Genomic DNA, 24,122 nt, shown 5'->3' with positions numbered 1-24,122 from the left:
TCTTAGGCATAAAAGGATTGGGCTACATTACTTCTCTAAAATAGCATTACGTATAAGTGAAGTATGGTACTGGAGCTCGTCCTCGGTAGCAAGCTTTTCCCTTCGCTTCGTTTCCTTTCCATTTTCAAGTTCAATAATCAATACGTTTATGTTCGTTTCGTTTAAGTATCGTTTCACATACACATACACACTCGATTTGTTTAAAAATCCTATGTCTCTTGATACGAGTATAGCATCAATTTTATTCATTTACTCATCTCGTAAAATATACGTACGAGTATAAGGAGGAAATACACGCCTTGAAAAGTGCTTTTTATATAAATGATCTAATTTAAAATAATCCTATACCTTCGAAAATATAAATGAAAACACCTTCTAGAGAACGCTAATAAGCAGCGACGTAGCAGCGAGGTGAGGGAGGGGAGGGGGGCAAGGTATCGTGTTACCTACGTGAACTATAATACGAGAGTATCCGACTAATTCATCGTCGCAGTGTCCCAACTCTGCAGAGTATACCAGCAGGCAGCAACCAGCATAGAAGCGTACCTACTCGTGTATTTATTTATATAGGTATAAAAATTCATTACTCATAGGTTAGATAGGTAGGTAGGTATCTAGTACAGAAGAAAGTATAGTCTACGTGTACGTGTTGTTTATTCTGTTTGTTCGTCATTAGCCTAAAGGGGCGTATGTACAGTGCTGGTGTGTGCAAAAGGCACGTAGCTAGTTACGTGGCTCCATTTAGAACTATGCTAGCCCTTAAAAGGTCGGTCGGCTTGTTGCGAATGCGAGATATGAGAGATGCGACATCGTCGTACTATGATAAGAGCTTGCCGATAATTTAATTGCTGAGCGAATTTGGCCGTCGCCTTGGTGCTTTAATCAAAGATCCTATTACCAGATAATAAATCGAACCTACGCACATGCATGGCGACCAAACCCCTGCCCCGTCGCTGCCGGTTAAACTAATTACTACACTATATACACGTCTACCTACTTGTACCTTACCTACCTATCGCGTATCGTGTGAAATTCTACCCCCTAGAAAAAAAACCACCCCTCGATTCTCGCCTTCTGCGATAGTACAGTGTATTAGAATTTACATCACGCATGCCTATGCCAAAGTGAGCGAAAATGGATGCAAGAAGCTTTGTTTCAAAAAGTTTTCGTTTTGCAATAATTTCCAAAGAGTTTGTCCAGAATTACGAGTAGAACTAGAACAGTCGAGTTTTTAATCAGCCTTCGAACTGCCTAGCGTTAATTTCAAGTAATGGGGCGGACGTTGAAATGTACTGCGAGTATTACGGCTACGAGTATATAAGCCCTCAAACCAAACCAAACCGCTGAGCTGTGCTGGTGCAGCAAACCGTGACGTAATGGCCGGATTTTCGTTCGAATTTTTCCTCTAATTGGAATATACAGTATATACGTAGACATATATACCGCAGCATACATCCTGCGATGTATCAATTTTTAAACTTTTAGTGATTCTTATTCGCGTAGACAAACGTGCGTATGGTTTGATTCATTTTTTTTCTCCTTCAAAGTACGGTATTCGTTGCACGATTTCCAGTTACCAAGTTGAGATGATTTGGAAATTTTTTTTCATAGTGGGTCGTGTGTTCAAGCTCGAGTGAGTCCGCGCTTTCTAAATAGTTCGATGATTCGAGCTGCGAAGGTTTTGATACAAGTGTTGGATTGTTTTGAAATTTCAACGCCTGTAAAATGTTCGAGGAATTAGTTTGAATCTGAATCAGTACGCTATAAAATTGAATTTAAATCAGATTAAAAATTAAAATTATCAGATTTACGAAATTCTGAAAATTTAAAAAAAAATACTTGTCTTGATTCTAAGGGTAAAAAGTTGCCTGGTTGCCAGATTGAAAATCTGCGGATCCGAATCTCAAATTTTGGGCTTCAACCCTCACCAAAGTGTCTAAAAAAATTTCAAAAAATGAAAAAGCAGAACTTTAGCAGGACTTTTGATAGAATATTTTTCAAGCGAAAATCACTACTTTTTCACTACCATTTTAAAAAAATTTCCAGACAATTTTACCCCTCCCCTCACAATGTTTCTCCAATTTACACAAAGTTTTCTCATTAGTCCAGTGGAAAAACAACGAAAATTTTTTTAAATTCCACAAAAAACGAAAATAAATTGAAAATTTGAAATCTAATTGGTGACAAAAGGGCCAAACATTCTTCAGAATCAGTGTCTTCAAAACTTTCAGAAATATTTTATTCTGCACCCATATCACTTTTTTCTGATATGTAGCTTGATATTTCTCTCATTTTTCTCTCTCCTTTCTTCAAAATATACTCACTCAAAAAAAAAATGCCAAAGCTATTGTAATCCACTAGGTTTACCAGAAATCATTTTTCATCAGTTTTTGACGTTGATTTCTCGCAGAATGTTATAACTCTTCAATAAAGGATCGAGATGTTTCAGGGCTTACATTAACGATACCTAATCGGATGGTGTTAATAGAATTGCATACTCAGTTTGCCGTAAATACAGAGATGAGAGTATTTTTTTGTTTTTGATCAAACGAGTATTTTTAGAATTTTCATTTTTTCATGCATGAATTTTTTTTATTTTTCATTTCATTTGCGAAATTGGATTTCAATATTTTTCAGAATTTCAAGTTTTCTGTTCAAATTTCAATTTTTTATTTCATTTTTAGTACTTAGTTACCTGTTTCATTTTAATTTTCGTTTTTCATTTCATTTTAAATTTTCTATTTCGTTTTCAGATTTCAATTTCATTAGTTGAGTTTTTGATTTTTAGATGTATAGTATTTCGGAGACCCCTCTCCCCTCCTTCTCCCCTTTTCATTTTCAGAGTCATAATTTTTACTCTCAGGTTCTGATTTAATTGCTAATGTTTTCGATTTTATTTTTTATTATTTTTTTTTTTTTTCGTTCAATTTTCAGGACGATCCAATACCACCTATAGTAAAAGGCCTGAGCGCTGTTTTGTGACGTCACCACTAGTAGGGACTACTTATGTATCTAACATATTTTAATCTTAATACACTATGGAAATGAATGAAAAATGCACTGAAACAAATTAAATCCTGCAAAAATTTTATTTTTCATATTTTATTTACATGAATAATGAATTTAAGATCACGTAGGAATGATTTAAATGAAAAAAAAAAAAAAATGAAAAAATGAGGTTATAAACAATACTGTTTTTCAACATTAAAGATGAAAGTTATGCATAGACGTGACAAAATTATACCTTCTGGAGGATATTACAACACTCACTGGTGAAATAGAATGAAATAATCGTCAAATGTTTGTTAACTTGTCAAAACCCCACTAAAATAAAATTATATCAACTCTATTCCAATGTAGGTATGTATTCCATTTCCATTTTCAAGATTTCAACTACAGGTAAAAAACCACACATGACAGGTAACTGTTTAGTTTCTTCAGCATCAATGTGATTGATAAAAACAATTTCTCTGATTTTGCTTACCAACTTGAGTGATAAATTAATGACTGGAACACTTTCAGCTAATTGGTTTGAGATGTTGATGGTTTCTTGATTAGATATCCATTGTAGTTGGATGGTTGTATTCACAATGCAGATTTAAAAAGCATTGTAGATTATATGGTTCACTATTCATTTCACTGTGACATTATTCCAGTAAAACACAGGCACTAGTACACACAAGTTTTCATTTTTTAATTCACTTCACAAGGTTATGTAGATCTACACATTCAAATCACATAACAGTCACAACACAAACCGATTTTGAAAAATTCACTTTTGTACAAAAAGAAAATAAACCAACACCGCAAATAGTTGAAAACAACAATATTTCATCACTATACCCCATTTTAGAACGAGTATTAATTAAAATATCATAATTTTAATAACTTTTTTAACGAAAGTTTTACTCAATTTCACGAACTCGCCATTTAAATATACGTTAAAATTCAAATGATAAAAACGATCGGTTCCCTTCTAGGTGTGACTTCAGAAGGTGATAACAATTCTGCGCTCAGGCCTTCTACTATAGGTGGTATTGGACGATCGCAATTTTATTTCCAGTTTTTGATTTTAAGTCTTGGATTTTTGATTTTATAAGCCGATTTCAATTTAATTTTCTGCGTCATTTTCAGAATTTTCAGTTTTCAATTTTAAATGGGAAATATATATCGGCACAACAGAAAAAGTGATTCGAACGACAGGACATTTGAACGACAAAATAGGCTATTTCAACGACGATTATTAACGACAGTTCAGCACGACAAGTTAGATAATACGAACGACAATTTGATTTCATACAAACGACGAAAGAAATGTAATCCACATCCAAATAAATTATTGCCCGCCTAAAAAGTAATTGCCCGGGAAAATAAATTATTGCCCGCCAAAAAAAAAAATTCGAAAAATTTACTCTTTTTGAAAAAAAAACAACTTGTAAACATGAATTTACGAGAGTAGAGAACGTTTGTGAAACTTTCCACTTTGTCGCATCCTTATCAGTAAAACTGATAGTACATTTAGATATATAGGTTGGTAATTCTCAAAAAAAGGTAAAATTCGTGTACGTGGCAAATTTCTCAGAGATTTTAGCATGAATTTTTCTTTTTTTTTTTGGTCCATTGAAGGATCATCCCCCCCCCCACACATTTCACATTTGGTATTGAGATTTTTAGCCCCTCCTTTCATTGGTGTACATTTGGACTTGGCTGTCACACGCCATGTTTTTGAAAATAAATGTTATTAAGTGTCATGAACTTCATTTTTTGGGGAAAAAATTGACACATTCCCATTATCATAGAACACAAAGGTATATTTTGAAAACTGTCACACACTTTTTGCGCCAATTTTAGAGCAATTTTTAATTATTTTTGCTAGCTTCCCAATCTAACATTTTTTTCTGGTAAGTGGCAACACTGGTTGACTGTTCTCATAGAAATGTTACCCCGCATCATATCAAAATTGACCTTTTTTTCTAGAGAATTACCCAGGTACATACACTATACAGTTCTCTACGTGATTGATCTTGTTCTTCTGGAAGGCCAGCGAAATCGAAAAATAAATTTTTGTGACGTGCTGTTTATAATTTTCCATGTCGTTCGTTTTCCCATAAACTTGCATTTTTTTGTCGTTCATTTCTACATTTTTTTGTCGTGCACATTTTGTCGTTGAATATATTATATAGACGTGCAGTAAATTATTCTGTCGGGCAATATCTTACATCGTCGTTCAAATTCATTTACCGTCGTTTGAAAACTTTTTTCGTCGTGAAATGATTATTTTCCCGTGCAATGTCCTTTTTTGTCGTTAAAATGCCCTTTTCTCGTCGTGAAAACGCCTTTTTCTGTCGTGCCGATAAATCACACCCATTTTAAATCAGGGTTTTGTTTCATTTTCAATTTTTGGTTTCATTTTCAGAATTTCAGATTTTATTGACAAATCAGAATCAAAAGTCTCATTTTCTTGCCAGAAAATATCAGCGAGTCTTGCTTTTTCGCCAAAAATTGAAAAAAGTCTAGTTTTCTCAACAAAAATTGCAAGTAAGTATGTTTTTAGAAACATTGGAAAGTATCAAAAATACCAAAAATCATTTTTTGCCAAAAATTTCAAAAAAGGTAACATTTTTCAAATAAAATTGTGAATTTTATTTGCCAAATTATTGCCACAAAATAAAATCTTTTTACCCTGGGAGGGCACAGGTTGTTGTCTCTAGAGGTAATCTCTAGGTAGTAGCTCGGATCATCAAGAGAAGCTAGTCCCCCAGGACAGATGAGAAGGTGAAGACAACAACAGGGGTATTCTGCGCATCCACATTGTGTGGGGTGGTAACATGTTGCTGTTCAATGGACTCGGAATCGATAAACATGGCTAAAGCAGGATTCTCCAGTTGGTGGAACGATGGGGAGGAGTGGCAAGTTGAAGGCCAAGCCTCTACATAAATACAGATTACAAACAAGAATGCATAAGAGTTGCAGAACACCAACAACTCACTCGTTCCAGCCACAGGGAAGCATAAGATCTTCAGAGTGAGAAGGTGAATACCAGTGCCTAAAAACTGGCAAATTTGGCTAAGAGAGTAAACCCCGACCAAAAATCATGGTGGAAGGCAATGGAAAACCAACACCATTACACTTCCCTAGAATTATATGGACATCAATTTAGCAACAGCCTGAAGTCTCAGTCAGGTTGATCCTCATTTGCCAAGGCAGCTGGGTGGGATGCTAAGAATATGTGGAGTCAAAACAAGGTGGAACAACATCAACGTCGCAACCCAGCATGTAAGAACTTTGTATAGAATTGGAAAACTTGCTAATGTAATGGAAGCCCGGAGATTACAAATTGATATATTAGGAATAAGCGAGACCTGATAAGACTGGAAATGGTAGAAACTGGGCAGATATGTAAAGACAATGAAATAATTTACACTGGGAAAGACAAACCCGAACTAGGCATGGGTATATTAATAAATACCAGAATCAGCGATGAAATCAGTGCCATAATTCCAAAATCAGAGAGGATACTACTTGTGAGATTGCAGGTCAAGCTGAAACCAATCGTGATAATTCAAGCTTATGGCCTTATGCGCCAACAGCAGAAAGCAGTACAGGGGAAATCAACAACTTCTACAACAACCTTGAAGAAGTGATGAGCTGCTTGAAATTTGTTAAAATTATAAGAGTCTCGCTGTAATTGTCAAAAAGGCGGGTTTTGGCTAAAATTGTCAAAAAATCTCATATCTCAAAAATTATAGATTCAAATTCTCACTTTTTAAGAAAACTGTTATTTGCCAGTTTATTCGCAAAAAAATTCAGAAAGTCTCACCTTTTCCCAAAATGATCCAAAAATCTCTCTTTTTGCCAGAAATTCCCAAAAATCCCTATGTTTTGCTTTTTGTGATTTTTTCCCTGTATATTGAAATTTAATGTTTTGCTCACTGACATTTTTCCACTTTTTGCTCACTTTTTAGCGATTTTTCGAAGTTCTGCCCACAGAATAGATGAAAATTCGCTCAAAAGTACTAACATTTTCGACATTTTCTCATCTACGTCATTCTAACATCTCCTGTCGCCCTTTTTGATCTTTGCGACGTCCTACGAGCAATTTTATTATTGACTTAGTCTGTTTTATTTCCATTTACGCAGGTCGTAAAATAAAAGACGTATATACGACTTTTGCAACCTACATACCTAAGTATAATCTGCCCCATTTTCTGTATACCTACATGTATTGTATATGGTGGAGAAAACAGGTCTGAAGATTTTCTCAACCCTTAGGATACTTGGAAAAGTACCCATTTCTTCTCTTCAACCCGAAAAAGAAAGCTAAAAAGAAAGGGAAAAAAAGGTGAGAACGCGTGACTAGGTATACGAGAGTTTAAAGGGTGAGCTAGAAAATTTCACGCTGTAATGAAGCGATACGCTGTAAGTGTACGTACAGCGGCGGCAGTTTATTATGCTTTTCTTTAAAAGGCACGACGACCATTCGTATGCTACATGAGTAGGTAGTCCGGATAGGTAGGTAGTATATTCATCAGAAAACGAGTTTTTTAATTATGAAAAAGGCGCATTTTAAAAAGCAAGCGTAACTTTTTGTTTTTCATTAAGTAAAATTAATAAACTTTTTTCATTTATTACAAAACAACAAAATTGTTACTTTGGTTTTTTGTCGTCGTCGACATCGGCGTCCGCGTCCTCGACTCTTCGGCCACGACCCCCGGACCCCAGCCGCGTATCAAGTACCCAAACTTGAGAAAATACCCGCGTAAAACTATTCGTCGTTTCGTACGTTTCGCAACATGCTGCTGCGAACGGGTCAATTTACCTATTTGTATAGCACAGATCGCATAGTACGAGTACATAAAGATGGCAATGCAAACAGTACCTACAAATACGTATAAGGTGAAGTAAGCGACGAAGGGATCAAGTCCAACGTTGACGTTGTCTCGAGTGCTCGCTGCTTAGTGTACTCGACTACCTATTTGTAATTATAATTGCTAAACGAAGCTTCAAAAGTTATCTAATGTATGAAACTAAATTGAAATTTCGTATTGAATTTACGTATACCTACCTACGTATAGTTCCAGTTTCAGTCGAAGCTCAGCTACCTAGTACCTACTACGAGTAGTATGTCTGCGATGAGTTGGATTTTTTACTCTCTTTGAAACAAAATACCTTCGCTGGAGAGTTTCAAATTTTTTTCCAGCTTTTTGGCGTCGAGAGCATATGAAATTTCCCTAGAGAGGAGCGAAACTCGGAATGAAGTGAAAGGGACAAATTTTTTTGGGAAGAGAAGGAAAGGAGAAGAATTAAGTCACGTTTCACATCGAATAACATACCTATAAGGTGAACTATCAAACTGAAAAACCGAAAGTGTACAGGTATCGTATTATACATATACCTACCTATGTACATAGCTTACTCGAGTTGGTTTTAATTTGGAAAATTTTTGGTAAATAAATTGTGAAAAGGGAATTATTGTATAAAATTCGACCTTCATCAAGGCCCAGATGAATTCGAATTTCAAATAAAATATTTATTTAGTTTGGATGTATGCAAATGTGTCTACAATTTGTACGAGTCGAGCGAAGCTTTGAAATTTTCTCTCTGGTTAAAGCCAGATGTTCGAATAAAATTTCTAGTTTTTTTCCTGATCCATAATAATTTAGAAAAAAAATTGGGAAATTGTTATTAAAGCATAAACAATAGAATATTTGTTTGATCCTTTCTCAAAATTTTAACCCATTTCGAGTGATCGCGTGATTTTTTTTTCTAAAAACCTTAAAATCATGCCTCCAATTTTGGCCTTGAATTTCTAATCGAAATTTTTGACTTTTTGTTAAAATTTTGATTCATTTTGACAGGTTTGCGTGATATTTTTTTAAAAATCCGCCAACTCAAAACTCGATTTTGACCTCTTAAATGATAATTTTTGATAATTTTAGCAAAAAGTGAGACTTTTGCAATTTTATCAAGTAAGAAGGACTGTCTTTCAAGAATTGCAATTTTTTTCAAAAAATGGCAACTTTTATTGCAATTTTTGGCAAAAAACAAGTTTTTGGATTTTTTGGTAAAAAATATGTAATGAGCTGATATGCCCTGATCGCCTTAGTAGTTAATAATGTAACTCTCTCATAAGCGTAGGTTATTATACTCATTTTATGGTAGGAGCAATAGGCTACGTATAATATACTTGCAATCCGAGCCTCGTTGCAAGGATCATGAACCTAGAGAAATCACATTACGCGATTATCTGCCTCAAATTAGCAAACGTTGGATTCAAATGAAACTTGCTCTCAGGCTTTCAATCGTGCACTGCAGCTATGACTGAGAACAAATTCTTTTAAATACCAGGAACGTGCCATAAGGCAGTCAAATTGAACTTGACAAGTTGAACATTTTCTAAGCTAGCAATTTCGATCAATCCATGACAAACTGCCAGCAGCTTTGATGTATTGGTTCTTCAGAAATGGCTTGTATGTTTGAAACCATTCTTGATTGGGTGTAATGTGCTTCGTTGCACCATTATCAATCATCAAGATTGATCAAACAAAGGTGTAACCAGATTCAGTTCCTCACAATTAGCAAGTAGAGCACTTCTGAATCAACATCGAATACTTTCAGCAAACAACTAGAAGTAGGTATTAACTTGTGGGGAACAACCAGAAGTATTGTTAAAGCGAGCAGGAAAGGGTGGTTTACCATTGTTGATCCACTGTGAGCACTTTTTGAGCCAGTGCCCTTTCCCAGAACAGTATACACACTTGGTTGTTTCCTCAGTAATTCCTGGAAGCATTCCCAGATGCATTCCCTGATGTTTTAGCAACAAATTTCAAAGCACTCTTCTGACCAGATTTAGCAAACATAGCTTTGGATGAGGACAACAACAAAGGTAAACTATGTACTGGTGGGACATTATGCTTGTGCATGATAAGTGAATTGGACAGATCACTTAGAGACTTATCAGCCTGCGATTTGATAAGAAGGTAGGTAGCTTGATTTAAAAGTTTTGAAACAACTTGAAAGGATGTGTAAAACTTTAGAAACAAATAATATTCCCGACAGCTTATCAACTGTCTTGATTTTGCGATTTTCTAGATCATCTCAAAATTCTCAATGTTGATTTTTAATTCTCACAAGTCGCAACAACAGAGGGTGCATCTTCATAATCATACCACTTGGTACTGAAGAAATTAAGGCATTTGCGGAACAATTGATCTTCAGCCTTATCGTCAAATTCCTTTGTGAGCACTAAACATGCTTCATGCGTGGAGAGCCTACCAGGGATAGGACTGTGTAGCTCTTGGGAAACGGTTTGTGAAATAATTATCTTCGCTTGGTGAGAAGATTTTTGCCATGTTGCAATCAACTTCCAAATTTCAGCTGTGTCTTTGGCTTTATCCAACAATTTTGGTTCTTCTGGACAGGTTGATGTACCCTCGACGATCTCCACGGTATTAACCAAGGCGAGTACGTTGAGCACTTTATCTTTCCAGGATGGCCAATCACTGGAATTGGACAGTGGCTTTATACCCTTGATATAATCCATGATAACAATTAGGCGAATATGGATATCAACAGCTCACAACTGCGATCCACAATCTATATGTCGAATGATAACGCGCGATTAGATATCAACAGTAAACAACTGCAATCTACTTTTCAAATAATATGTACAACCACACATGAACCTTTGAATACAAATTCAGATAAAGTTATAAACGAAATACATCTTGATTAGCATATTATCTCGAAGAGGCACAGTTAAACACGTCTGGTACCCATAACCTAATGAAATATGTATCATCATAACCTGATAAAATATGATGCACAATTCAAAATAAAACGATGTATTTAACATATTTACAAACAAACAAATATGTACATTAAAATAAAATGGTAGAAAATCACCATAATACGAACATTAGCGTGATCAGAACATTAGTTGGAATATTCAAAATTCGGAATCGTGAGTATAAAAAATATTACAAAGTCATCTTTGATGTTTGTTGACTTCTTGAATACAATGTATCACGATAATAGGAAGAATTACCAGTAAAAACGCCGTAATAAATAATTACTGATAAATATGCAATTTTTACATTATTTTTAACATTCCCCCACTGCTTTGTGGTTTCTGGCTTTCTCCACTGCGTTCCTCAGCTCCCACATTTCAATTCGTGGTGCCCTCTCCTGGATGAAACTTCCATTTGAGCAGGACCTGTGTCATCTCCATACAATTCTTGTACAATAGTTGACCCAGACCTCTTCTGTTTCTTGATTGTTAACACAATACTTTCCGTCTTTTTTTGCATACACATTCCACATAGTATCAGAATAATTTTCTCCCACTACTCATGGATAGAGAATTTTTCTCACAAAAAAACTTGTTTTTTTGGCTATTCTGTCCAAGGGAGGTGGGTCGGGGGGGGTCCGCTCAAAAAAATTTTTGGAGGTATCCAACAATAATCCATCATAATTTTCTAAATCTGGGAACAGGGCCATTTCACCCATTTTACCTAGGAATACCCTTTGAATATCCTAAAACACAGCATCTCATTTCTTTATTTTTTTGTCAACTTCGACAGCTCACAAGAGAAAATTTCCACATTCCAAAATAAAACTTCAACTTGTCACATTTTATGCTTTTTTGTGAAAATTCTCAAAAGCTCGTACTCTTGATATGTATTCTAACTGTTCCAATCGCATCTTTTCTTCGTTCATTCTGCCTCTATTCCGAAATCTTTCATCTAACCTTCAACTTCTTTTCCTACAGTTTTAAAATTTACCTTCGATACACTCAAATCACCGTCGACATAACGCAGAATTCGGTTTCCTATAAGCTTATCAAAGTTTCATTCAAATCACTCACCTTCTTACTCGTATAGTACTCCCTCGCGTCATCCTTTTTACGACACCTACCTATACAACAGTTCTACACGTAATAACACTAAACACAAATTACCCACCACGTAATCCAGTACCCCTAAAAAATCCATTGCATATCTTTGTCTCACGAATCACACCCTGTACACGTAAAAATACGCCCGATAATACCGAGCTAAATAAATGCAACATTCGAAACGGCGCTGCAATCGCAGTCGCAGCTCCGAAAGAAAAAAAAAATTGCACGCGACAAGTTTTTCAATTCCACCTCATTCAGCATGGTTTGGTCCATTTAACAGATAACAACTCGAATTTCACACCCGTTTATAACACTATTATAAACTTTCGCTATATCCTGCCCTGCTGGCTGCCTGCTCTTCTTCTTCTTCTTCTTGTTGTTGTTCGTTGCCGTATACTACGTATATACTATAAGGTGACCCTTGCAAGACCCTTATAGTACGCGGTTCGGCCTGGTCTTATCCCTTTTGCGTTCGTATAAACGTGCCTCTGCCCTCCATGCCTGTGCTGTGCTGTGCTATCAGACCAAACGCAGGATTAACTGCAGTTCACAACTTAGCATCGTCTTACTCGCACCCCTACTTCCTCCGGTGGCCGGGCTGGCGGTAAGATTTATAGCTTATTATTGGGTCTGGTTGGGCTATTTGTGACGTGAGCTCAGAGCTGCTGCAGGCCTTCTCATATACGTAGTCAGCTCATATCGTATTACTCGATGTTTATAGAAAATGATGGAAACCTATACACGCGTGTATTAGTTGTAAACCTGCCAAAAATTACCATCGCGAAGCAATAACAACAACAACAATAGTCGAAGAAAAAAAAAACGAAATCGACGATAAAACTGGAGTAAAGAAGAAAAAAAGGGTGTGGAAAAAACAAGAAAATGAAAAAATACCTCCTAATACTTTCGGGTACCTCTACTCAAGGAAAAGAGAGTTCAAGAAGAGGAAAAAGAAACTCGCTTTAATTCGATAAAATAACTGACGAAAAATTCTTTTAAAAAGAGTCAAAAGACAAATCGTATTTGAAAAAAAAAAAAAAATAGAAAAAAAATACTGATATTAAGTTATATGAGTTGGAAGTAATTCGAGTGTTTCAAGTTACCGTTTTAACCCTTCAAGCTATATTAAAGTAACTCAAGAAATTCCACCCTTTCGTGTGCCGATTTGAGTGGGAAAAGAAATGGAGCGGGAATAAATTTGATAGCTACAGTGTTTCCAAAATGTTGCTCGGTTGCGATGAAGCTGCCTCAGCCTGCCTCTTCTTCTTCTTCTGCTTCTTCTTCACTCTCTCAGTTTCGCAAAAAACGTAATTTTCTAAACGTAAAAACGAAATACTTTCGCATTTTTCTTGCCCTTTTGACTCGAATCAGCAATGTGAATTGTGAAACGGTAAGAAAAACGAGGAATTTGTTTGGCGTGTGCCCATTTGCCGAGCTACACAAGGCCTCGTCGTTCTTCTCTTCTTCGTTGCTATTTTTGCTGTTGCTGTTGTTGTTGTTGTTGTTGTTTGGTACGCGGCGCGGAACTTTTCTGTTGTTTTATGTGCCTGCCTTTTTTTTTCGTATTTTACGTGATTTTTTTTTTACCAGCGCTTCCTGTTTTTTAAATACCTACGTTTGAAATATGTATAGGTGTATGTGTTTTTTTTTTAACTAAAGCTGCATATTTTTGTTGTACAGATGTACAAGTTTGAAATTAACGAGTCGTTCGGAAAATATTTTATGCGGGTGGAATATACGAGTATACTATACTGGGAAAACCCCCGTAGATGCGATGCTTAGTGAGCCGAATTTCTCTGTTGTGTAGAAAGATTTGAGATCGCAAGCCCTCTACCCCTTCCTCCCATCCTCATTATTGGGTCAAAATTTGAAAATATTGGCCAAGTCGGGCGATATGATTATCTAATGATACTTTTTGAAGATTAATCACACGAATATTCCCTTAGATTTTTGATCTATCCCTTTCAACCCCCCCCCCCTCCACGAGTATATTGCTCCAACAAAAATAACGAAGCCAAAATTCAAGTCGAGTGAAAAAGCTCAAATTTTTTTTTGAATTTTGGTAAAAATAGAAACAGGGAATTTCAATATTTGAAAATTGAGGGTTTAAAATTTTTTCATGTTCATCTCTTTCCAAGCATCTTTTGCAGACATTTTATCTTGAATGAAATATTTCAGATATTTTGACGTAAAACTTACCCAATAATCTTCTCTCTATTTAGATATTTGTAATTCTAACAATGTAAGATTCGAAAGTTACCTGAAACAAAAAAACAAAATCAAACATCGGTTAGTTGATAAATATTATAGGAGTAGAAATAATTTTGAAATGAATCTCAACGCTCCAAAGTATTTTTCATACATTATAATTAACCCCAAGGACGTCGTGGGGGGCGGAGGGGGCAGTTTGCCCCAGGCCCACGCTTACTCTGGGTGGCCCGACAAAAGAAGGGCATGTGATGAAAGATAAAACTGTTTTTTCTACTTCTCAAAACACAAGTTTTCAAAAACTTTTTCCTTTGCATCGCTCTTTGTTTCAAAATTGAAATTTCTAAAAAAAATATCATTCAATTTTCAAAGTTTTAAACTGAAAAAATTGACTTCTCGCGTAAAAAGTATCGTTTTTATGCATCTCGAAATTCGAATTTTTAAGAGCTTTTGCCCTAACTTGAGCCTGTTCTTTTCTTTTTCAAAATTAAAATTCTGAAAAAACATTGAGAAAATCTCATTTGGGTACCTAAAAATCAAAAACAGAAAGAGAAGATTTTTATAAGTCATATGAATATGATATCAATCTTCAAAATTGGTATTTTTTCCCAATATCAGCTTTTAAAGAAATTTAGTTAAAAAAAGCATGACTTTTTATTTTGGCAAGCTTTGAAACAAAAAGAACAAAAATAGGACTTTTTAGTCAAGCAAAATTATGACTATTTGACTATTTTATCAGAAAATTACTCTCTGAGAATTTTCTCAAAAAACCATCGCAATCTTTCGTCAACTTGCCAAAAATTGACTCTCTGACAATTTTGGCAAAGGCAGAGGTTTTTTGGACAATTTTGGCAAGAACAGGAAAGTTAGACAATTTTGGTAAAAATTTACCCTTTTGATTATTTCACCAAAAATAGACATTTTTTTGAAGGGGGCGAATTTGGCAACAAAAAAACGTTATAAGCAAATTTTGAGAAAAATTCTGACGCAGAAACAATCAAAGAATTTTGATAAATTGATTTTTTTAAAGATTTTTTCAACTCCACTTTTTTTGCAGATGGGGAAAAATAAAAAATAAAGAATTATTTTCTCTTCCGTGGTAAGAACTTTGGCGAGTGTGAGGCGGAAAATTCCAACTCTGGAACGCAGTGGTGCCAATTTTTTCGATCATAAAAAATCGAAAAAAATAGCCAAAAATTTATGAAATTTTTCAAGTACGAGTACCTACCTATTTCAATAAAGATGACGTTTGAGTATTTTCAAGAATTTTGAGCCCAAAATTGGATCAGATACCTATTTTAATGTCGCGCAACCTATCAAAATGGGTTGAAATTTCGCGAGAAATTCAAATATTTGAAAAAAAGTATTTTTGGAAATTTTTGAAAATGTTGAGCTCAAAATTGGGCTATGATTTGAAGAAGTATCTATCAATCTTTCAAAGCAGACGTAACTTTCGTGAAAAATCCAAATAAATTCAGACAAAAATGTTTTTAGAGCGATTTTGAACTTTTTTGAGCCCAAAATTGAGTTGTGAATTCTAGTTTGATTAAAAAATACATATAATCATGCTATACCTATCGAAATGGGTTGAAGTTTTTTTGAGAAACTCGAATATTTCGACGAAAATGTTTCTTTGATTAATTTTGGAAAATTAGGTAATAATTTTTGGAAATTTTCAATAGGTGTCACGCAACCTATCAAAATAGGTTGAAATTTTGCGAGTTATATTGTGACAAAAACGTTTTTCGAGCGATATATTGAAGAATTTTGAGTTCAAAATCGAGTCGAGATTTCCGCTTTGTTGCAGAAATTTCCACGCTTCTCATCAAAATAGGTTGAAATTTCGGCCAAAAATGCAAAACACATTTTGTGTTTGAATTGTTTTGAGCTTTTCTTATTGAGCTCGAAATTGAGTCGATTCATCGAATAAGTAGTTACAATAATTTCTAAAAATCGATCAAATTTCAAGAAAGCATAGCAATGTTATGAAAATTCCTGAGGATTGTTTCAATTTTGTGCACAAAATTCTTGAAAATCGCTGAAAAAACATATTTTTAAAAAAATATTCGAATTTCATTGCTTGGTTTCAATACTTAGATAGTTGACTTAAAAGTGGCATATGAAGGGAGAAGTGCAATGACCGGAAACGTTGTCAACATTTCTTGAACTCTGCAACTATAAAATGTCCAGTTCGTTGGAAGAACGTGTTAAATAGTTCTGGTGCCTCCAGGAATTTTTTGTAAGTTTAATTTTCGCCAAAAAAATACCATAAAATTTAATAATGATGCATTTTTTACGAAAAATTCAATTTTTGGGCATCCTTTCTCCCCCAAAGTGACCCTCAGGAGGGTCCAACTGAAAATTTAACTTCATATTCGTGTTCAGCGAGTTCAATTCATATGATAACGACACCTATATTGCCAACATTTTTTCGGCCCAAAATTGGGGCGAGGGGGTGCCAATGGCCCCAAAAATTGGGGTTTCAAGAAGTTGGTTGGTTTTCTATTGTTTTTGGAGGCTCGCATGCAAAATTGCAGAGTTATATCACAGGCAGTATCGCTTTTCTTGGAGGTCCCGTGACACAAAAAACACAATATTTTGAGTGTTTTTTGGGTTTTTGACGATAACCCACCTGGAGGATTTTTAAAAGAAATACTAATTATATCACTCATGCAGATATATTTTTTGAAGAAAAATTTCATGTGCTTGAATTAGGTTTGGAGATACCTATGGTGGTTTCAAGTATTATTTTCGTCACGAATTAAGAATCATGAACACATTCTACCAACCAGTGTTGTCATAACGTTATTCATAACGTAACGAAAAAACGAAAAAACGGAAAAAACCGGAATTTTTTCCGTTATAATAACGTAACGATAAACGAAAACGAAATTTGTTGCAGAAGAAACCGTAACGAAATTATAATGTTACAAAAAATCTTGATGCTATAACGAAACGGAAAACGAAAAAAATTCCGTTATTTTTTCGTTTTTTTTTCCGTTTTTTTTTTCGCTTTTTTCTTCAATTTTTTGGGAAAAATGATTAAAAAATGATTACTTAATCAATAAAAAATTGAAAAAGTTAGTTTGAAAATTGAAAAATACTGTACTTGAAAATGAAAATTTCGAAATTTTGAAGCTAATGGTAATATGAAATAAGTATTTACAATCAAAATTGAAGAATTTGACTTAAATTTGATTTTAAGCAAACATATGATGTGATATTCATTCATCAATTTTAAAATTGATGGTTAATTACTTAATTTTTAAAAATTCATCGTTAATAACTGCATGTTTTGTTTTTTTTTCTTGTTAAAATTGAAAAATTGGAATAAAATTTCACATTTTTTGCAAATGTTTGGTCAAGAATTTGAAGTTTGAACGTAATTTTCGACACCACTGCCTCCCCCCCAAAATTCCATAAGTGCTTGATAGATGACCTGCTGAAAGTCGTACTGAAGTCCTATTTTGTCATTTTTCAATAATTTTGTTAGACATCCTAAAAAATAGAAGTACTGACAATTGGAAAAATTTCATAAAAATAACTGCATAAAGTGGCTCAATAGTCAATTGACATAAAAGTTCACCTATTAAAAAAATGTTGCAAAAATAGAGAAAAGACTAAAAGTGCTTAAAAGTTGGAATGAAATTGCATAAAGTTACTGAGAAATGAAGGTACACTTTAGGTATACTGACCAACCTTGTACTTTTTTCAGTTTTTTTCAGAGAAACCCCCAATTTGGGCAATTTGTGCTATAACGAAAAACGAAACGAAATAACGAAATAACGGAAAAACAAAATGATGTAATAACGTTAAACGAAAAACATAACGTAACGGAATTATCTGTGCAACGAAATAACGGAAAAATAACGTAACGAAAAATTTCACAAATCTGAAACGAAACGATATAACGTAACGAAAAAAAAAATTCGTTATGACAACACTGCTACCAACACAAGAAAGATCACAAGATGACATGGAGCAATACAAGAGGACAAAGCTCAATGATCGACCATTTCATAGCCAATGAAAATGCCGCAAAGAAATTCTTGGATGTAAGAACATACAGAGGCCTAGAAACAGGCACTGACCATCATTTTGTTCAAGGAGTAATGAGAATGGAAACAACAAGAATACCAGCAAGGAAAAATGAAAAGAAGATCAACACAAGAGCCCTGGATGACCCAACCAACCAATGGCTGTACCAAAGACGGATGAACATCATTAGTCAAGAGATACCAGCAAGCCAGGACATAGAAGAAGAACGGAAAAATATCAAATCCATTGCGACAAAAGCGGCAAAAGAAAGCTTAGGAATGGTTCCTTGCAGAATTGGGGCAAAGCGAATAAAGAATTGGGACAACGAAATCCAAGAACTCATACAAAAGAAAAGACAGGCATTCAGAAAATTCATGAGCACAAAAAACGAGGTTGATGGTGAAGAATATGGAAAACAGTCGGCAAAAGTCAAGAGAAAGTCCAGGAAATTACAGAGAGAGAGCTGAGAAAATTTCATCACATTCCTGGAGCATGACACATACAAGTTATGGCCAAAGGTGTACAAGATCATAAGAAGAATTGACACAAATTTTAACGAAAGAGTGAGTTTGCCAAAGATTAAAATCAATGATGCAAAGGAATATTTTGAAGAACTCTGGAGTGATGAAAATGCACAAGTTAGATACAAAGATAGAAGATGAAATTGGAGAAACAGAAGACAGAATTTCAATTAAAGAGCTTCAAGAAGCTTTGAGAACAGCAAAAAATGCAAAAGCTCCAGGAGAAGATGGCATACCAACAGAATTGTACAAATATGCAAGTGGCAAATTTAAAAGAAGACTTCTGGAATTCCTAAATAGGATGTACCAAGAAGAAAGGGTACCTGAAGATTTCAAAACAGCAATTGTAATACCACTGTTCAAGAAAGGCGATATGTCAAACCTGAAAAACTACCGAGGAATAAGTCTACTCAACACCTGCTACAAGATATATGCGAAAATACTGGCAAAACAACTGGCAGAGCATGCAGAAGAAAAGCTGTCAGAAAGTCAAAACGGATTTAGAAAAGGAAGATCATGCACTGATGCAAGTTATACAGTAAAACTACTGATGGAAAAACGGATCGAATACAACCTAGAAACACACATGTGCTTTATAGACCTGGAAAAAGCATATGTGACGCGACGCGACAAAATCGACCTTCAAGCCGAAAATAAGTTTTTGAGTTATGGGGGGTTAAAGTTTTCAGTCCAGTTCTGCTCGTTTAGCGGAAGCGCTTGCGTTCTAATCAGGTTCTCCGGCTAAACTGAGCTAAACATAGTCTTGGATAACGTTTCTTGCCTGTCTTGTGTGAATATCACTGGGTAAAATGGTTATTTACATTGATACAGGGGGCTCAGTCGTGATTGCGCTCATTTTTTCAATTTTTTATTTCATTTTTTCATTATTTCAATTTTGAAATCGATCTGGAGGCGAAACAAAGCGTTCTACGAGAAAAATACATCGAGCAAAGTTGTAGAGAATTAAATTTCCAAAAACCTATAAGAGGTTTATTTTTCTCCTAAATGCATAGTTTTTCTGTTTTTCTCAAAAAACAAAAATTTTATGGTAATCATCATGAGGTTTTTGTTTTTTGAGAAAAACGGAAAAACTATGCATTTAGGAGAAAAATAAACCTCTTATAGGTTTTTGGAAATTTAATTCTCTACAACTTTGCTCGATGTATTTTTCTCGTAGAACGCTTTGTTTCGCCTCCAGATCGATTTAAAAGTTAAAATAATGAAAAAATCAAAAAAAAATCAAAAAAATCAAAAAAATGAGCACACTTCTGACTGGATTACCATGTATATGGAGCTATGCAAATCATAGGGACTTCTGGGTGGTTTTAAATGATTTTTGAATGTCCGAGTACCAAAAATCCGTCAAAAAGTGAAAAATAATTTTTTAGGTCCGAAGGTCGATTTTGTCACGTCACGTCACATATGATAGGGTTAATAGAAAAAAACTGTTTGAAGTCCTAAAAGATGAAGAGATAACATATAAAATGCGAAAGGTGATAAACAGCATATATAAGAACACTAGAATAAGAGTATGAATTGGAAATAAACTCTCAGAACAAGCAGAAATAAACAGAGGAGTTCGCCAGGGATGCCCACTGTCTTGTGTTTTATTCAACATGTACATGGATCACACGGTAAAAGAATGGCAGAAAATGAAGCCAAATGGAATCAAGACAGACAGAAGACAAGAAATATCAACAGTATTATTCGCAGATGATCAAGCAGTACTAGCCGAAACAGAAGATGACCTACAGAGATCAATGTATAATTTAACAAAGACATCAGAAAAGTATGATATGAGAATATCTTCAGAGAAAACAAAAACAATGGCCTTCAAAGGAAAGGAGCCAGTAAGAAGCAAGATTGTAATAAATGGAAAAATCATTGAACAGGTCAACAATTTCAAATACCTGGGAAACACGATATCATACCAGGGAGAAGTAAATGTTGGTGGAAAGATTGCAAAGTTCCTGAGAGTCACAGGACTGATAAATAGGACACTGAGAAGCAGTAAGGTGCGAAAAGAAACAAGATTGAAGGTGTACAATACCCTAGCAATACCAATGATGACGTATGGAAGCGAGGTATGGGCACTGAAGAAATCCGATAAAAGAAGAATAACGGCAGCAGAGATGAAGTTCATGAGGAGAACGGCAGGGGTGACTCTCAGAGACAGAGTCCCATCCGAGAAAATAACAGCAGATCTCGGAGTGAAGCCAGTCATGAAGAAGATAAAACAGTATAGGAAAGATTGGAGAAATCATGTCAAAAGGATGGAGGAAACAAGATCACCAAAACAGGTCCTCCAATATACACCAACGGGGAAGAGAAGCAGAGGGAGACCTAGGAGAAAACTCACGGATACCTCAGGCTCATCCTCAACAGGTTCCACACCGCAGCAGACAGGCCAATAGGCCTACCGCTTATAAGGAAACGACGACGACGACCTCTCCTCTGGTGGAGGGGGGGGGGGGGGAGGTCAAAAAATTCACGTTGCCAGACTCGTGTTTCCTCCATATATTTTGGATGAATTCAAAATTTTTAATTCAGAACTCCTTGGAGTAAGTACGAATTTTCTCCTGAAAAAAAAAACACATTTTTTTCGACATCGTGGGCCAGGTGGGAGGGACAGGGGAAATTTTCTGGCTAAAACATTTATTTTAAAAGTACCCAACATAGTTTCATCAAAATTTCAAAAATCCAAGAAGAAGGGAATATTTCACCTATTTTACCCGGGAATACCCTTAACGGACTCTGTATACCTACGAAATTGCGAAAGAAACCGTTTTTCTCGAATGTTGAACTTTTTCGTGAATTTTTCACTTCAAGTTTTTCAGTTTCCAAGGATTTCCACGAGTTAACTTCGTAGATCTTGAAAAAAATAGCTGCTTATATGAACTCGATTCGATCGTTAGGTAAATCCTTCATCAAACGAATAAATAATTTTATGCTTCGCAATTTCTCGAGAAAAAAATATCCCTTTACAGACTCCAGCACCTTATAGTAGCACTTCAAAAATCCAAAATGCCTGCCGTTTTCAATAATTAAATTCTCATCCATTGTACCTATCTACTCGTCGTTATTCAATACAGTTTTTTTTATCAACTGTAGCATTTTCTATAAAAGAGACCGTCTGCTTGAAATTTCAGCAGAGGCACACAGCGAGACAGAGAGAAACGACGACCAGATCACTTACAATCAAAAGCTCGAAGGGGCCACAGGGCATTACACCACCGTAAACAAGAACAACACTTTATTAAAAAGTAATTTATACGAGACGCCGGAGCTGGAGCTCCATTTCCCGCCATCTTACCCCTCCCTCCCTTATCCAACAATACGAGCGACGCGTTAATCAAAAGTGTAAAATTAAAAGTCACACCGTCGGGCCCAATTTCATACGCAGATCTCAGACGAATGACAAATAGTTATATTAATTTCGCGATAAAATTCTCAGGCAAATGTACCCGACGTAGCGTCACATTTTACTCGCAGCGTACGCCACAAAGAAAAGAGCTCGTCGTTGCTGCGAACGCGCCGCCGATAACTTTTTATAATAATTCATTATACGCGTACACTCGAGTTATACCATAATACTATACGTACAATAAGAATCGAGTCGAAAAAAGCGAGGCGAAAAAAAATGCTTCTCAGACCGACGACGAATGAAAAACTTATTCGTTTCTTCGTCTGAGCTGCGTCGCGTCTGTTGCTGCAGCTCTTCGCGCGATAAAAGTGAAAACGTTAAATTAACAAAGTTTTCCATTCAAATGACACTTCTCACCCCACTTTTTTTTTTATTAAAAGTCATAATTTTGAAAATGCGCCGCGTCTCGTCTTACGATACGCGCGCAATCGGCTGAAAATTTGCGAATTCAGCGACTAAATCGTACCAATTATAAAAGAATTTGACAACAGATTTTAGTACCAGTGAGAGAGTCGATATTGTTAAACGAACGCAGCGGCTGCCTTACCTGCGTGTTGTAGTACGACTATTGAACATGCACCAATCAAATCTTCGATATTAATACCATTGTAAGAGTTTTTCCTTTTAAAGCTTAACTTTCCCGGAAGCTTTCCAGTTGCCAAGTACTATCTATACTACGCTATATAAATGAAGAGCGTAAACTGGGTGTATTGTTTCTTGTTCTTTTTCTACCAGCGTTATAATGAATTTATCGAGAAGGAATTTCGCTGCAAAATTTTCAAAAAACAATTCTCGAGTTGAGTTTTTTTTTCTTTCTCATCTTACAAAGACATTAATTCTCGCGAATTTCGCCCCTCCTCCTAATCCTCGTGCCTCCTTCACCTTTTCAAAGAAACATTACTTACTCGGACATTACGTATTTCAAATCAATTTGTACGAGTGTAGATTCAGGGTCACTTTACGGTTCAATATGATGTACAACGCGAGTATTTGGGACCGAAATTCCCAAACCTAATATACGTAGGTTAATAAAAATCATCTAAAAAATGTACATTTACTTAGCACGCGCATTCATAAAGTTTGAATCTCGTACGAGTATATATATTTCAAGCCATGCCATAAAATTCGTACTACTATATGAAGGGTTTCAATAAACTATACGTTGTATACATATAAAAGCATGCTGGATGAAGTTACACAAACTATAAATTCATACGACGACGATGGCGTAAGATTTATGTACGTATAGAAGAAGTACGTCTACGAAGTGATTCATTAAGTATATTTTTCCTTCGTCGAGATAATTACGTATACTGCTTATGAGTATGTACTGCATCCGTTCAGAGTTATGAAACACAGTAAAGAAGTTTGAGGTACACACAAAAGGACAGAATAAACTTTACACAGGAGACGCGAAATCGAAAAAGTCGAGTTAGAATTTTGAAGTTTATTTAATTTCGTAACATACCAGATTAGCAAGGACGAATCATTTTCGAGGCTTTTCATTTTTATTCTGATCACCACTTCCAATTTCAGACTTAAAATAAGCTTCACAGGGACATTTCAAATGTAAAAATCTAGCAAAATTACCTATCGTAAACGAGTTGAAAACCTATGTGAAGACCAGAGACGTGACGAACTGATGTGTCGGGGGGAGGGGTTGGAGACTGAAATTTTTTCAACTTTTTTTTACCCCAGAGCCCCCTTCCACCTCTAGTATTTTTCATATTAATTAACCAGATGTAGGTAGAACAAATTTTGGAAGAGGGAGTTGCAAATAAAATTTGAATAATTGCAAATGCTATAAAAAGATGCTCCCATACTTTGACAGAAAATTGTTTTTCAGCCTCTTGACGTGTTGACCTTTGAAAATCAAATTCAAAACCAGGACAGAAAAGTTTCAATTTTTCCTTCAGAAAATTCACAATTTGTGAAGTACATACTCGTAGATGAAATTCTGCACAATTTCCTATTACACTGTTCGAAGCAATTTGTTTCCCCAAAATATGAGAACCTAGAGAACCTCTTAAAA

The 24,122-nt window shown here is 35.3% G+C and overlaps 2 protein-coding genes across 2 annotated transcripts in view; one reads left to right on the top strand and one right to left on the bottom strand.

Moving 5' to 3' along the window:
• The window catches only part of LOC135837357 (uncharacterized), a 288,834-nt gene that overhangs the window by 94,145 nt on the left and 170,567 nt on the right, over window positions 1–24,122 (top strand). The gene's annotated exons all lie outside the window — the stretch shown is intronic.
• Window positions 1–24,122, bottom strand: part of LOC135837375 (uncharacterized) — a 141,810-nt gene that overhangs the window by 100,592 nt on the left and 17,096 nt on the right. Inside the window, exon 2 of the transcript XR_010557177.1 lies at window positions 14,099–14,159. The gene's annotated coding sequence lies outside the window, so the exon portion shown is untranslated. The remainder of the gene's footprint in view (window positions 1–14,098; window positions 14,160–24,122) is intronic.

Source organism: Planococcus citri, chromosome 1, assembly GCF_950023065.1.
Source record: "Planococcus citri chromosome 1, ihPlaCitr1.1, whole genome shotgun sequence".
Taxonomy (NCBI): Eukaryota; Metazoa; Arthropoda; class Insecta; order Hemiptera; family Pseudococcidae; genus Planococcus; species Planococcus citri.
The sequence above is the reverse complement of the archived record's forward strand: the minus strand, read 5'-3'. Positions and strand labels throughout refer to the sequence as shown.